This window comes from Carassius gibelio, chromosome A11 (genome assembly GCF_023724105.1).
Source record: "Carassius gibelio isolate Cgi1373 ecotype wild population from Czech Republic chromosome A11, carGib1.2-hapl.c, whole genome shotgun sequence".
Taxonomy (NCBI): Eukaryota; Metazoa; Chordata; class Actinopteri; order Cypriniformes; family Cyprinidae; genus Carassius; species Carassius gibelio.
This window is the reverse complement of record NC_068381.1, coordinates 22251880-22267514: the sequence shown is the minus strand read 5'-3', so window position 1 is coordinate 22267514 and position 15635 is coordinate 22251880.

Genomic DNA, 15635 nt, shown 5'->3' with positions numbered 1-15635 from the left:
GGGAAAATGTTTTAAAAAGCATGCGAGAGTTAGATGAATTGTTAATTTTGTTATGGTAGTATGTCTTTTTAGCAGAGGAGACATTAGCAGAGAATGAAGATAGGAGTGACTGATACACAATAAGGTCAGTAGTATTTTTGGACTTGCGCCACACCCTTTCAGAATGGTGTTCGTGTAGAAGGTCAGATAACCAAGGGGCAGAAGGGGTGTTACGGGCTGGCCTGGAAGATAAGGGGCAAACAGTGTCTTAACAAGATGTAAGAGTGGAGCAGAAAGTATCAGTAGCACTGTTTGCATCCAAAGATGCAAACAGTTTAGGGGAAGGAAGTGAAGATGAAACCATTGCAGATAGCAGGGAGGGTGAAAGTGTGCGTAGGTTACGTCGAAAGATGACATGTGTATAGTTAAAAAAAATTTATATAATTGTTTTGACATAATATACAGTACAGACCAAAAGTTTGGACACACCATCTCTTTCAAAGAGTTTTCTTTATTTTCATGACTATGAAAATTGTAGAGTCACACTGAAGGCATCAAGGGCTATTTGACCAAGAAGGAGAGTGATGGGGTGCTGCGCCAGATGACCTAGCCTCCACAGTCAACGGACCTGAACCCAATCGAGATGGTTTTTAGGGGTGAGCTGGACCGCAGACAGAAGGCAAAAGTCAAGTCAAGTCACCTTTATTTATATAGCGCTTTAAACAAAATATATTGCGTCAAAGCAACTGAACAACATTCATTAGGAAAACAGTGTGTCAATAATGCAAAATGATAGTTAAAGGCAGTTCATCATTGAATTCAGTGAGGTCATCTCTATTCAGTTAAATAGTGTCTGTGCATTTATTTGCAATCAAGTCAACGATATCGCTGTAGATGAAGTGACCCCAACTAAGCAACCTTGGGAGAAACCAGGCTCAGTTGGGGGGCCAGTTCTCCTCTGACCAGATGAAACCAGTAGTTTAATTCCAGGCTGCAGCAAAAGCGCCAACAAGCAGGCGCGCAGATGGCACTAGGGACGGGGGCACATGACTCCCCCAGATTCATAGTGACCCGATCCGTCCCCCTCACTCTCTCAATGAAAGGCTCTATTGGTAAACAGAGGATTAATCAGAGTTTCCGGTACAGTAGCCTAATAGTGGCGACCTGGCCCGCCGCTACCTAAATGTATACTAACTAAATTATTTTTGAAACACGCTTTTGACCGCAGTGTGTCTGACCGAGTCCCAAAACACCCTTGTAGCCAATCAGCGGTAAGGGGAAGTGTCTTGTCCTGATAGTGAGACGAGAGCGCTCAATTTGACTGCACAGGACGCATATTACATTACATTTACATTTAGTCATTTAGCCGACACTTTTATTCAAAATTAGCATATTAGCAGATCGACTACAGATTGAGAAAGATGGCAGTTAAAAAAAGAGGGTTTACAATCAGGCAAGAGGTAGGACCCGCGTAAATATTGGAGCAGCTTTCCAGCGGTGGAGAGAAACTGAAGGATTGGGAAGGGCTCGAATCGGATACCAAGGTTTCTTTGTTTCTTTTTGATAGGTGAGTAATGCTGATTTTGCGTTATTTCACACAACTTATCCATGTTGGCTTTTGTTTGAAATTGCTTGTGTGTCATCTTTGCTTGTTTCCACGATCGTCGTTGTCATGGTTGCAAATGTACCTGTGGGGTGAAGATTTCAAAATAGGGGCAAGGCACGGTGGCCGAAAGAGCTCAACGCGCTACAACTTCACAAAATGCGTTCAAATAGAAAAAGCACCAGCAAATTAAGAAAACATCTTCATCAGTTTGACAGCACACATGCTGCAAATACTCGCAACTCAACAAAATACAAAAACAAGCTGCAAATGCTACATTTTTTTTTGGGTTTTGAGTATTGATTACCATTTTTATAACCACAGTTGTACAAATACCATGGTTAAACTATGGTTAGAGTAGTAAATCCATGGTTAATTTGTGCATGATTACAGTAACCATTTTTTGTTTGCTTTTTTTAATATAATAAATGCATTTATTAATTGATAAATGCATTAATTTCAATAGTAAAACCATAGGCTATGTTTAGTTTTTTGTAAGGTACGTTGTAAAAGTAAGTTAGCCAGCTTACATAACCGTTCACAGTTACAGTAACTGTGTATTTAGTAAGCTTATTTAGGCTAATAATATCCACACACACAAAAGCTAAGTAATCATTTGACCAGGATTGTTAAAATAAACAAAGATCTTTTCAGAGCACACATTGATAAATTATGTCCCAGCCATATTTGTCACTTTACAGTTCCGTAAATATTTCTGATGTGGTCTTTGTTTTTGCAGCACATTTCTTTATTTGTTTGTATTGTGAGTATTTGCAGCACGTGTTGTCAAACTGCTGAAGATGTTTTCTTAATTTGCAGGTATTTTTGTCATTTGCAGCACGTTTATCTCTCTCGGCGGGGTATGGGTGTGTTTGTTTTGGTGCTAAAGAATCGGGTCAGGGCAGAAGCAGGCTGAATAATCTAACTATTACATTTTACCCACCTTCTCACTACATGCTGTTCTGTTTTCAAACACATGACGATGGTGCTGCCACTGATGTTTATGTTCTCTGTGTGTGTATGTGCTATGACTCCTGACCCAGGGGTCCTACGAGGAGCTGGTAGCTGCCTCAATTGTGCCTGTAGCAGTAACCATAAGGATCATATACAGGTGCATCTTAAAAAATTTGAATCTCATGGAAAAGTTCTTTATTTTTTGTAATTTAATTTAAAACAAAAAACTTTCTTATATTATAGATTCATTGCACACAGACTGAAATATTTCAAGAGTTTTTCGTTTTAATTCTGATGGTGTCTTACAGCTTAGAAAAATCAAAAGAAGGAAACTTTTAAAGAAAAATTTAGATCCAAAGTAGGTTTAATTATGCACTCAATACTTGGTTTGGGCTTCAGTGTGGCATGGCATGGAGGTGATCAGCCTGTTGCACTTCCGAGGTGTTATTGAAGCCCAGGTTGCTTTGATAGCGGTCTTCAGCTCCTCTGTATTGTTTGTCAGATGTTACTTGTCTTCCTCTTCACAGTACCCCATAGATTCTCTGTGAGATTCAGGTCAGGTGAGTTGGCTGGCCAATCAAGCACAGCAGTATAATGGTCAGCAAACCACTTGGAAGTGGTTTTGGCACTGTGGGAAGTTGAAAAAATGAAATCAGCATCTCCATAAAGCTTGCCAGCAGATGGAAGATGAAAGTGCTCCCAAAAATCTCCTGGTAGATGGATGCATTGACTTTAAACTTGATAAACACAATGGAGCAACACCAGCAGACATCATGGCTCCCCAAATCACCTCTGACTTCAGAAACTTCACATTGGGCTTTGGATTCTGTGCCTCTCTAGTTTTCCTCCAGATTCCAGACAGTGTTGTAGTCGAGACCAGCTCATTCGAGTCCGAGTCCAGAGAGGGTCGAGTCCGAGTCAAGACCGAGTTCAGAAAGGGTCGAGTCCGAGTCAAGACCGAGTTCAGAAAGGGTCGAGTCCGAGTCAAGACCGAGTTCAGAAAGGGTCGAGTCCGAGTCAAGACCGAGACCAGAGAGATTGGGTCTGAGACAAGACCTAAAGAAATCTTCAAGAGTATGTCAAATGTTTGGTGGAAAGGTTAAAAGGGCCACATAGTATGTGGTGTAAAGGTAATTTTATTAGTATTATGAAGTGTTACTTGTCAATATTAAGTGCTCATTTTCACATAACATCGTTGTACCACTATACACTTCCATATAACCTTTCTAGTACACATAATATTACTGTACGACTCTATCTTGTAATTCTACATAACACTTATAGTACAAGTAACATTACTGTACCACTATACCTGTAAATGTTCAACTGTAACAGCTTTTACATAACTTTTAACCTCGAAGCTTAACTAATGACTGCTAATATCCTTAAGTTACAATGTATTGGATTATGTGCACTTTAGATGTTGTGAAGATTACAGGTGGGCATAATTACTTTTTAAAAAAAATAAGTGAGGAGACCATCCAGCTACCCAACCACGCACGATGTGGTCTCATGATCAATCCACCCCGACTAAAAACTCTCTCTACTTCATCCAAAAGTGTGTATGTGCCAGGGGAAGAAAGCTGGATCAAATGCCATATAAATTCAATGCATTCTGTCAGACATTGTTTTTGAGGGGAAGATGTTTAGTGTTGATACAGTCAGTCTGTGTCTGTATTCATTATATAATTTAATTAAACAATATTTGTTTTTTTTTCTGTGACCATTTTGTCCTACTTTGTAAAAATAACACAGTTGAGAGAAATAATGTAGCAATGTGGCTTTCTGGAAAGCGGGATCACTACAGGCGGATGGCAGGAGGGTAACTTAAGGCCGGTGACACACTGGCTGCGTGGCGTCTCTACTGCGTGCCAGAAGCGTGGTGGCTGCTTCGCGTTTTCTGTGTCTTTACACACCAGAAGCGTGCCTGCACGCGGCGTTTGGCGCGCTGCTGCTGCTGTAGGTGACATAGAGGGAGGCCGCCAAAAAAACAGGCTCTTGTCTTCATGACAACAATATCAAATGTATTTTTTTACAGACCTACTGATAAGACACCGTCAACAGTATTGACGGCAAAATAGAGTATGTTTGACAGGTGCAATATTTGAAAATCGATCATTATTAATTTATTTTTAAAATTACATTTATATCTGAATTTATGTCAACCTATAGACTTTCAAATATCAAAATGTCATGAATTAATATGTATTTGTGTACAAAATGACATATAAACATATTTTCCTAGTATATTTTGCCTGGAAACGCTTCCAACATGCACGCGTGTCGCGTGAAAAATAGGCGTCGGTTCTATTTCTAACATGAAAGGGTTTTCCGCGCGTCTCACCCAGGCAGTCTGCAAGATCTAACCTATTAACATGGGAGCCGAATTAAAAACAGACACGCCACGCAGCTGAGGCGCTTGCGCCACGCATCCAGTGTGTTGCTGGCCTAACGTCTCACGTCAAAAGAAAATCACCAGTCATTAGATGTATCAATCATACATCAATTTAAATAAACATTAACATACAGTAATAATCATGAAATATTTTGATTGGGACTCGAGTGGACTCAGGCATAAGTCCGATTCCTAATATGTTCGAGTCCGAGTCAATACCGAGTCAAAATGCACACGAGTCCATGACAAGACCGAGACCATTAAAATACGGTCTCGAGACCGAGTCCAAGACCGAGTCCGAGTCTCGAGTACTCAACACTGATTCCAGACATTGATTTCCAAATGAAATGCTAAATTTACTTTACTTTTTACTAAAAGAGGACTGTGGACCACTGATCAACAGTCTAGTTCTTTTTCTCCTTACCCCAGGTGAAATGTTTCTGATGTTTTTTCTGGTTCAAGAGTTGCTTGGTTCTAGGAATGTGACCGCTGTAGCCCTTTTCCTGAAGACGTCTGAGTGTGGCGACTCTTGATGCGCTGACCCTAGCTTCAGTCCTTGTGACACTCTTCTAAGTTCTTGAATTGGCTTTTCCTGATAATCTTCCCAAGGATGTAGTCATCCCTGTTGCTTTTGCACCTTTTCCTACCACACCTTTTCCTTTTAATCAACTGTCGATGAATATATTTTGATACAGCACTCTGTGAAAAGCCAGTCCTTTCAGCAGTGACCTTCTGTGGCTTACCCTCCTGGTGTTGTGTTGATGATTGTTGTTGATGATTGTCTTCTGAACAACTGCCAAGTAAATATTCTTTCCCATAAGTGTGGTTGCATGTTCTGAACTAGCCCAGGAGGTAACCTGTATTTATACTCAAAATTAATCAAACTATTCAAGCTCAAAATAGAATATTAAAACTTTTGAGATACAGAATTATTTTATTTTTTTAAGCTGTAAGTCGTAACCTTCAGAATTTAAACAAAAAAATATTGAAATATTTCAGTTTGTGTGCAATGAATCTAGAATATAACAACGAGTGCTAAGCAGCTCTCGGGGAACTCCTTCAAGACTGTTGGAAGACCATTTCAGGTGACTACCTCTTGAAGCTCATCAAGACAATGCCAAGAGTGTACAAAGCATCAATCAAAGCAAAAGGTGGCTACTTTGAAGAACCTAGAATATTACATATTTTCAGTTGTTTCACACTTTTTTTTGTTATGTATATAATTCCATATATAATTCCACATGTTTTCATTCATAGTTTTGATGCCTTCACTGTGAATCTACAATTTTCATGAAAATTGTCATGAAAATAAAAAAATTAAGAAAACTCTTTGAATGAGAAAGTGTGTCCAAACCTTTTGTCTGTACTTTATATGAATGAACTGCGCAATTGAAATGTTTCTTCTTGGCATGAATATAACTCCTGCTGCTGACGTGGCATTAAATGATAAATAAACAAATCACAACATGTTATATGTAAGATAATATATGTATTATAATGGATTTATAATCTGCTATAATATGGCGGTCATTTTGGACCAGGAACACAAAACTAGCTATCATGAAATGAACACAACAGGAGGGTAAATGCTGTGTTTCCAGGCTACAATGGCAATTAGTGTAACGTGTTATGTATTGTTTCAGGCAACGACATGGCTTCAACTAAGACTCACAAAGGCATGAGTTATGCTGAATGGCTTGTGCGTCTGGATAGTTTTGCCCAAACAGGAGTTTGGCCATCTACGCAGGGGAATAGACCTTCTCCCCGACAAAAAAGATGGCATGAGTTGTATCAGAAGGTAAGTTATGCAGCTAGATTCATTCATGGGCAAACTAATAAACTTTTTTGATAATACATTGTGTATATTTTTATTTATGTGTATGGATAAGTAATTATTTACCATGTAAATACAATGTTATATTGATATAATTATCAAGTGCCCTCTGCAAATGAGGGGAAAGACCACTCTTCTGAAGGAAGCTCAGACATGTGTTTGTGGATTTCACAAGGTAACTTCAATTAGCCTGGTTCAAGTTGCATAAATAGATAGATGTGTTTGCAACATCAATATGTCTTTATATCTAAAATCACATTCAGAATATACTGTTTATGTACTTTATGCATGTGTCACAGGTTCATCCTCCAGTCACAGTGGAAGCATCACCGAGCACCCCGGCCCAAAGCACACTGGGGTGCTCTGTTTTGCTATCACTGACAATGACAATTCTTTTCAGTTTGAAAAGTCAAGGTTTGGAGGCTCACATGTGGCAGCAGCAAAACTAATTTGTGCACCCAGAGGAAAACCTCTTAACATAAAAGACATCAAGACTTTTATAATGACATCATGATTTTATCACTAAATCATTTTAATGTATTAAAAACATGGCAATCCCCTTAATAGATTAATCATAATGTTTGACTCTGAAATGGTGTTACCCCACTGCTAGGTTGACGGCTGTACTGCATTTGAGCTCCGTCACTATATTCTTTTCATTGACTATTTTTAACTTAAAAATCAATTTTATACATCATCGTTTCCGTTTATATAACGCATGAATATATCCTCTATTGTATTCTACAACAAAAACAATCAGAGCGCCTCGCTATCACTAGTTTTATTTTGATCTCCCGGGTCCGCTATTAGCTTTTAGCCAGTTAGCATCAGCAAGCGTGGTTGCTGCTAACTGCGCTTACATTGCTAATACTCTATTCACACACATTACCACTGCTGTACTCACTGTTACTTGCTTTAATGGTGGATGAATGTCTCCACTCTGTGCAGCTCGAGCTCGAGGCCGTGGGGAAGCAGATTCGCGACCTGGAACAGAGGCAGGCCCAGCTGAGAGAGCAGAGAGCCGCGCTGTAATCATCCCGGGCTGACGCTCACAAGTCCGGGGTAAGTATACAGCGTGCTGTTAACAGTCCCACCACGTCTACTCCGTGTGTTTCTCTGCGCAGGCCCGGTTCACCCAGGACGCAATCTTCCCAGATGTCCTTCACTGCGACGCCGGGACACCAAGGACCCTGGGTGCATCCACAGCGGAGGACGCGAGCCGGGTCCCGGGCAACGACTTCTCCCCCTCCTGCCTTTGAGATCTCCATCCAGAACCGCTTCGCTCCCCTCCGCGAGACAGGACGCGACGCTGTGATCATCGGAGACTCTATCGTCCGACACGTAAGTGCTACGTTAGCCGAAGGTAAAGTGCACACTCATTGTTTGCCTGGTGCTCATGTTCTCGATGTTTCTGTGCAGATACCTGCGATCCTGAAGGACGACGAGAGCCCCAGAGCGGTCGTGGTTCACGCCGGGGTTAACGACACCACGCTGCGGCAGACGGAGACGCTGAAGAGGGACTTCAGGAGCCAGATCGAGACGGTTCGCAGCACGACGCCCGCGGCGACAATCGTCGTGTCAGGACCACTGCCCACATATCGACGAGGACATGAAAGGTTCAGTAGACTTTTTGCTTTAAATGAATGGTTGTTGTCATGGTGTAAAGAACAGAAACTGCTATTTGTTAATAACTGGAATCTTTTCTGGGAGCGTCCTAGACTGTTTCGCGCTGATGGATTACACCCCAGCAGAATTGGAGCGGAGCTGCTTTCTGACAACATCTCCAGGACACTTCGCTCCATGTGACTAGTAAGACAATTCTCAAATAACCATTATGATGAGTTTTGTTCCAACCGGTTAAATGCTAAAAGTACTTGCGCTGTAAAACCTATTAAGACTGTGTCTGTTCCCCGAATAGTGAGGTCAAAATATAAATATAAATATAATGTAGGATCTAGAAAAAATCTTATCGTAATTAAACCAGAAAAATGTAATGTAAATGAACAAAAACAATTTTTAAAGTTTGGGCTCATAAATATTAGATCACTCACACCAAAAGCAGTTATTGTAAATGAAATGATCACAGATAATAGTTTTGATTTACTCTGCTTGACTGAAACCTGGCTAAAACCAAATGATTATTTTGGTCTAAATGAGTCTACTCCACCAAACTACTATTATAAGCATGAGCCCCGTCAGACTGGTCGTGGCGGGGGTGTTGCAACAATATATAGTGATATTCTCAATGTTACCCAGAAAACAGGATACAGGTTTAACTCTTTTGAAATACTTCTGCTAAATGTTACACTATCAGACATGCAAAAGAAATCTAATGTATCTCTTGCTCTGGCTACTGTGTATAGACCACCAGGGCCATATACAGAATTCCTAAAAGAATTTGCAGTTTTCCTCTCAGACCTTCTAGTTACAGTTGATAAGGCGCTAATCATGGGAGATTTTAATATTCACGTTGATAATGCAAATGATACATTAGGACTTGCGTTTACTGACCTTGACTTTGGAGTCAAGCAAAATGTCACCGGGCCCACTCATCGTTTTAATCATACACTAGATTTAATTATATCGCATGGAATCGATCTTACTGCTATAAATATTGTACCTCAAAGTGATGATATTACAGACCATTTCCTTGTATCGTGCATGCTGCGTATAACTGATATTAACTATATGTCACAGCGATACCGTCTGGGCAGAACTATTGTTCCAGCCACCAAAGAAAGATTCGCAAATAACCTGCCTGATCTATCTCAACTGCTATTTGTACCCAAAAATACACATGAATTAGACGAAATTACTGACAACATGGGCACTATTTTTTAATACATTAGAAGCTGTTGCCCCAATCAAATTGAAAAAAGTTAGAGAAAAACGTACTGTACCATGGTATAACAGTAATACTCACTCTCTCAAGAAAGTAACTCGTAGTCTTGAATGCAAAAGGAGAAAAACTAACTTAGAAGTTTTTAGAATTGCATGGAAAAACAGTATGTCCAGCTGTAGACAGGCTCTAAAAACTGCTAGGGCAGAGCATATACACAAACTCATTGAAAATAACCAAAACAATCCAAGGTTTTTATTTAGCACAGTGGCTAAGTTAACAAATTACCAGACACCACCTGATTCAAATATTCCACCAACGTTAAATAGTAATGACTTTATGAATTTCTTCACTGATAAAATAGATAACATTAGAAATACAATAGCGAATGTAGATTCTACAACATCTAAGACTTCAGTTTCATCCATCGCACCCAAAGATAAACTGCAGTGCTTTACAAATATAGGACAGGAAGAGCTAAATAAACTTATCACTGTATCTAAACCAACAACATGTTTATTAGATCCTGTACCCACTAAATTACTGAAAGAGCTGTTACCTGTAGCCGAAGAACTGCTTCTTAATATCATAAACTCGTCGTTATCTTTAGGACACGTCCCAAAACCATTCAAGCTGGCGGTTATCAAGTCTCTTATTAAGAAACCAAAACTAGATCCTAGTGTACTGGCAAATTATAGGCCTATTTCAAATCTTCCATTTATGTCTAAAATTTTAGAAAAAGTTGTGTCTGCTCAATTGAGCACCTTCCTGCATAAAAATGATCTGTATGAAGAATTTCAGTCAGGTTTTAGGCCCCACCATAGCACAGAAACTGCACTTGTTAAAATTACAAATCACCTGCTCCTTGCGTCAGACCAAGGCTGCATCTCATTTCTAGTCTTACTTGATCTTAGTGCTGCGTTCGACACCATAGATACTGACATACTCATAGATCGATTACAAAACTATACAGGTATTCAAGGGCAGGCTCTAAGATGGTTCAGATCCTACCTGTCCGATCGCTACCATTTTGTTTACTTAAATGGGGAGTCATCTCATTTATCATCAGTAAAATATGGAGTGCCACAAGGATCCGTCCTAGGTCCCCTTCTATTTTCAATATACATGTTGCCCCTTGGTAATATTATTAGAAAATACGGAATTAGCTTCCACTGTTATGCTGATGATACTCAGCTATATATCTCAACGAGACCAGATGAAACTTCCCAATTATCTAAGCTAACAGAGTGTGTTAAAAATGTAAAAGATTGGATGACACACAATTTTCTCCTATTAAATTCGGATAAGACAGAGATACTAATTATTGGACCAAAAAACACTACACAGAATCTTGTAGATTACAATCTGCAACTAGACGGATGTACTGTTACTTCCTCTACAGTCAGAAATCTGGGTGTATATTAGACAGAAATTTGTCTTTTGAAAATCATATTTCCAATGTTACAAAAACTGCATTCTTCCATCTTAGAAACATTGCCAAGCTACGAAACATGTTATCTGTTTCTGATGCAGAAAAGCTAGTTCATGCATTCATGACCACTAGACTGGACTATTGTAATGCACTTCTAGGTGGTTGTCCTGCTTCGTCAATAAACAAGCTACAGGTAGTCCAAAATGCAGCAGCTAGAGTCCTTACGAGGTCAAGAAAATATGATCATATTACCCCAATTTTACAGTCTCTGCACTGGCTACCTATTAAGTTCCGTATCAGTTACAAATTATCATTACTTACCTATAAGGCCCTAAATGGTTTAGCTCCAGCGTACCTAACTAGCCTTCTACCACGCTACAACCCATCACACACCCTAAGGTCACAAAACGCTGGACTTTTGGTCGTTCCTAGGATAGCAAAGTCCACTAAAGGAGGTAGAGCTTTCTCACATTTGGCTCCCAAACTCTGGAATAGCCTTCCTGATAATGTTCGGGGTTCAGACACACTCTCTCTGTTTAAATCTAGATTAAAAACACATCTCTTTCGCCAAGCATTCGAATAATGTATCTTTTTAATTGTGAGTGTAGTTGTATCTGATCAAAGGTGCATTTTTATTCATTAGCTTGGGTTAAACTAATTTTACTTTGCTGGATCAGCAGCTATGCTAATGATGTCTGTATTTTGTTTCTATGTTTAGCCACGGGATTTACATCCCGTGGTAACTAGGATTTACACAAGCTCCAGTCTGGATCCATAACACCTGAGAAGAGATGATGCTGACCCTCAGAGGACCCCAGATGATGCTAACCCTGAATCAACAAACAGAACTAACAATTATTGCTAAATGTGTGACTGAATCATATAATAACTTAATTAATAATATTGATAGTTCATCGTCTAGCTGACTACGTCTTGTATTATTTATTTATTTTTTATTTATTTATTTATTTTTTCTAAAATCCTGTCAAATGTGCACAAACTACTAGCTACTACTAAATATTGTAGAAACATAATTTTTGTAAAGTTGCTTTGTAATGATTTGTTTTGTAAAAAGCGCTATACAAATAAACTTGAATTGAAAACTTGAATTGAATTGACTCCACAGATGTTAGAGCACTCCAGTTCAGCTGCAGTTTCATGTCCACCCTCTGATCCTTGTCCTCCTCCATCCCCCAAACCATCCAGTCCTCCTCTTCCTTCTTCCTTCCTTCACCCCCAAATTCACAACGCATTAAAGAAACAGCAGTACCATCGACTGTTTCTGAGAATGCTGTTGTGAGGAGCCCAGTAATATCTCATTCAAAATATATACATGCCTTCATCATTTAAAGCTCTCTTAGCTTTTATATAAACCAGTGTTTTTGATAATATCAGAAGGTCTCATCTCAGCCAGAAGATCTCCCACTACTGTGGCCACAGAAAATGCCCCAGCAAGACCAGAAATGGGTGTTGGAAGCAAAGGGAAAGCTGGAGCTGTGTGAAAACCTACAGTTGTGGTATCACCCCCCACCACCAGCCCTGTTGTACCACAAAGCTTCAACACCTGATAGGTTTTTTCACAGCGTATCTTGCTCTGGATGCCATATAAGCTGCGGAAGGTGCGGCTCCAGTGTACTATCACCGCTTGTGCCAGATACCAGCTGTGTGGTGGTTGACTGCATTGGAGGGTACGACAGGTGTTAGATATTGACAGATACTGCAACCTGGTGACAGAGACCCTGACCTGCACCAGGTGTAGAACCAGCTACCTGTCCTGGAGTCATGCTGTGCTGCAGCAGTTGTGCCCTACCTCTGATAGGTCCTCTCATTTGCTGGAGTAGATAGATGTAGAGGGGAAAGTGGAAAAGGATGAGGGTTTCATTGATTTCTTTGGAGTGGAAGCCACAGTGGCAAATCTTGTGGCATCAGATGACTTAGTTCTTTCAAGTCCACCAGTTCTACCAGCTGCACCAGTGCCCAGTGTCCAGGCTCCTTCAGCTGCACCAGTCCCAACTCCTTCAGCTGCACCAGTGCCCAGTGTCCGAACTCCTTCAGCTACACCAGTGCAGTCTCATTCAGCTGCACCAGTGCCCAGTGTCCAGGCTCCTTCAGCTGTACCAGTGCGAGCTCCTTCAGCTGGTCCAGTGCCCAGTGTCCAGGCTTCTTCAGCTGCACCAGTGTGAACTCCTTCAGATGCACCAGTGTCCAGGCTCCTTCAGCTGCACCAGTGCCCAGTGTCTGAACTCCTTTAGCTACACCAGTGCAAACTCCTTCAGCTGCACCAGTGTCAAGGCTCCTTCGGCTGCACCAGTGCAAACTCCTTCAGCTGCACCAGTGCCCAGTGTCCAGGCACCTTCGGCTGCACCAGTGCCAAGTGTCCGACTTCCTTCAGCTGCACCAGTCCCAAGTTTGTGACCTCCTTCAGCAGCACCAGTGTCCAAACTCCTTCAGCTGCACCAGTGCCCAGTTTCCGAAAATCCTTCAGCTGCACCAGTGCCCAGTGTCCATACTCCACCATTACTCAGTGTCCAGGCTCCACCACTGCTCAGTGTCCAGGCTCCACTGCTGCTCAGTGTCCAGGCTCCTTCAACTGCATCAGTGCCCAGTGTCTGAACTCCTTCAGCTGCACCAGTGCCAAGTGCCCAGACTTCACCAGTGCTCAGACTCCAGGCTCCACCACTGCTCAGTGTCCAGGCTCCACTGCTAACCAGCGTCCAGGCTCCTTCAGCTGCACCTGTGCCCAGTGTCCAGGCTCCTTCAGCTCTTCAGTGTCCAGGCTCCTTCAGCTGCACCAGCGTCCAGTATCCAGGCTCCTTCAGCTGCACCAGTGCCCAGTATCCAGGTTCCTTTAGATACACCAGTGGCCACAGCAATGGTATATGGTCCTTTTCTATATTAATTGTCACTCATTTAGTTATTTGCCATTAAGCAGTAAACTTACTTAACAGCATGTAAATACCCAACCAACATTTATATATTTCCAGGCTGTTGATGAACACTGCATTCCAGGAGTGGATGCGTTGGCGGAGTGTCTGGTGGAGCTGCACACACAGACAAGCCTCACACTTACCAACCATCAAGTTGTGATCATTGTGGGTTTGTGACAGAACCTGGACCAATTTGATAAAGACAGGGTGGTGCATGCTGCTCGTCATCAAGACAGGCTACTTACAGGATGTTTTACGTCCCCGAAAAAGAAAGCTGTCTTCACTCCTGGTGTCGACAGCACAAAAAGGTGTGTTTTGGGTTCTAGCGGCTCTCTTGCACAGTGGCCTAATTGCTGTCGCCTTGTTGAAATGATTGTTGAAGGTTATGTAACATCCACCAAAGCCCCAAGAAACAGTGGACAGAATCTCTGTCTAGATGGACTCTCATTCCTCGTGATTACAGAAGAGCTGGACCTTCCAGAGGCACGTCCAGTGGCATTGGAAGCTTTGCCTCCAGCATGAGTACAGCCTGTTGTGCCTCCACAATATAGCCACCAGCTGCATACCTACCAGATGCCACCAGATATAGTTGGATAGGCAAAGACAAAGTTTAGAAAGATTGAGCCCTCAGCTGCCTGTACATCTGCCACAGCAAATTTGGCCATCAGCCTTGCACCCTCAGCGTTCAGCCATGTCCAGCCAGCTAAGGACAATTTTTCCCAGGCCGACAGCACCACACCGGTTGGTTCCTGACACACCCACTGCCCCTGTTGTGTCTCAGATTAGTGATGTCCGATTCGTGAACGAATCGTTCAATTTAACCGGTTCTTCTTAGTGAAACGGTTGAACCAGTTCACCAAATCGAACTGAATCGTTTGAAACGGTTCACATCTCCAATAAGCATTAATCCACAATTTACTTAAGCTGTTAACTTTTTAACGTGGCTGACACTCCCTCTGAGTCAGAATAAACCAATATCCCATAGTAATTCATTTACTCAAACAGTACACTGACTGAACTGCTGTGAAGACCGAACTGAAGATGAACACCGAGCCGAGCCAGATGACGAACGAACACGCCCACTGCTGGAGCAGTTCTTGTTCTCGAGTCAAGAACCGGTTGCATCGGTTTTCGGATCACCAGTACACTGAACTGAGAATCGTTTCTGTCGGATGAGTCCGATTTGAGAACCGATGAGCTGATTCTCGTTCTCGAGTCAAGAACCGGTCGTATCGGTTTTCGGATCACCAGTACACTGAACCGAAAACTGTTTCTTTCAGATGCATCCGATTTGAGAACCGATGAACTGATGATTCTGCGCATGCGTGTAATTTTTTTAAGTATTTTGTTAAACATAGGAAAGTGTGATAAAATAACTATTTTTTTTAAGATTAATGTTTCAATCTGTATATTGTAGATAATGCATAGGCCAAAGGGGTTTTCAGGGAAGTTGGACAATAATTAACTACTTTGGCCTTGGCATATTAGGAATAAACAAATCCTTGACATAAGTTCATTTTTGTGGTTTGTGCTCATGCAGTACGGGGTTATAGCTCAACGAGAGAGCATTTGTTTGCAGATCAATAGGTCTACATTTTGGATCTGGCTTGCTTGACATAATCAACGACATGAGTTCAAATTGAGTCTGTAATCAGGCCATCCACATTTCAAA